General features: G+C 38.1%; 1 pseudogene; it reads left to right on the top strand.

Moving 5' to 3' along the window:
- On the top strand, positions 228 to 658 carry LOC109842282 (annotated as a pseudogene).

Here is a 1,171-nt window from a genome sequence, read left to right as displayed (position 1 = left end):
CTTCAGATACTCAAAGAAGTTAGCAATGGCCATCAACGGGACGAAAGCCGAGAAGAAACTGATTTACAACAAGAAGCTGTACAGCCTCTTGGATGAGTACAGACAGGTTATAATTGATATTGCTGATACTATCGAGCTTGATCCTTCGCGCAACTCATCCTTTCAAATAGCTTAACATTCCAACCAAAATTAACAAGAATATTGTTGAAATCATTACCCCGGTTGAGATGATCAAGAAAGGAGAAAAAGTGGGTTCCTCTAAGGCTGCCCTCCTTACCAAATTTAGGATAAAGTCCTTCTCATACAGGCTTGTGGTTCTCTGTGTCTATGACAATGGATCTATCTTCAGCCCAGAGGTGCTCAACCTCACTGAGGATGACCTTGTTGACAAGTTTGCAGCTGGTGTTACCCAACCCTTGCAGCTACGCGTTGAGTGTTCATCAATACCTACAAGAATATTTTTGCTGGTGTTGTTGACACTGAATAAACCTTCATACAAGTTGAATAGTATCTTAAGGATCTAAGTAAATTTGTTATTGCTACCACCCCTGCTACATTAGCTGAGAATGATGTTATTCTTGCTGCCAAAGAAAAGGAAAAAGTTGAACCTACTAATGAATCTAACGATGATGACTTGGGCTTTAGCTTGTTTGACTAAGTTCATTGTCATCAAGACATAAAACTTATCTTGTTTGGTTTAAGGAGATCAGAACTACCTTAACTATTTCTACGCGTTCGTCAGGAGTGTGAGGTTAATCTTTACCAAAGGAGATCTCAAGGAAGTTAGCAAAGAAGTCGCTAAATACAGGAAGCAAAACTACGACATACAGTAAATTTCTACAATTAGGTTCATGATACCTTCAAAACAGATATAGTGAACTGTCATTCAATAACAGATCTCAAACCAATTTGGTGATCCAAAGTATTCCGAAAATTCGTTCCAATTAACCGAGAACTTTCAAAAACTTTGGAGAGGATTCTGTAGGCTGTTTAAAAATTACTGCAAGTAGTTGATCCTCATCAAACACCAATGATGGTAGTTACAATCTGACGACTTTCACAATAACAATTTCACAATCAAATCAAGAAATGAAGGCTATAATTAGAACATTTTCACGTAGATCGAGAAATGTTACAATTCGACGACCTTCGCGACAACCGATGAAAAACC

This window comes from Asparagus officinalis, chromosome 5 (assembly GCF_001876935.1).
Source record: "Asparagus officinalis chromosome 5, Aspof.V1, whole genome shotgun sequence".
NCBI classification, from domain to species: Eukaryota; Viridiplantae; Streptophyta; class Magnoliopsida; order Asparagales; family Asparagaceae; genus Asparagus; species Asparagus officinalis.
This window is presented reverse-complemented; position numbering and strand designations above follow the sequence as displayed.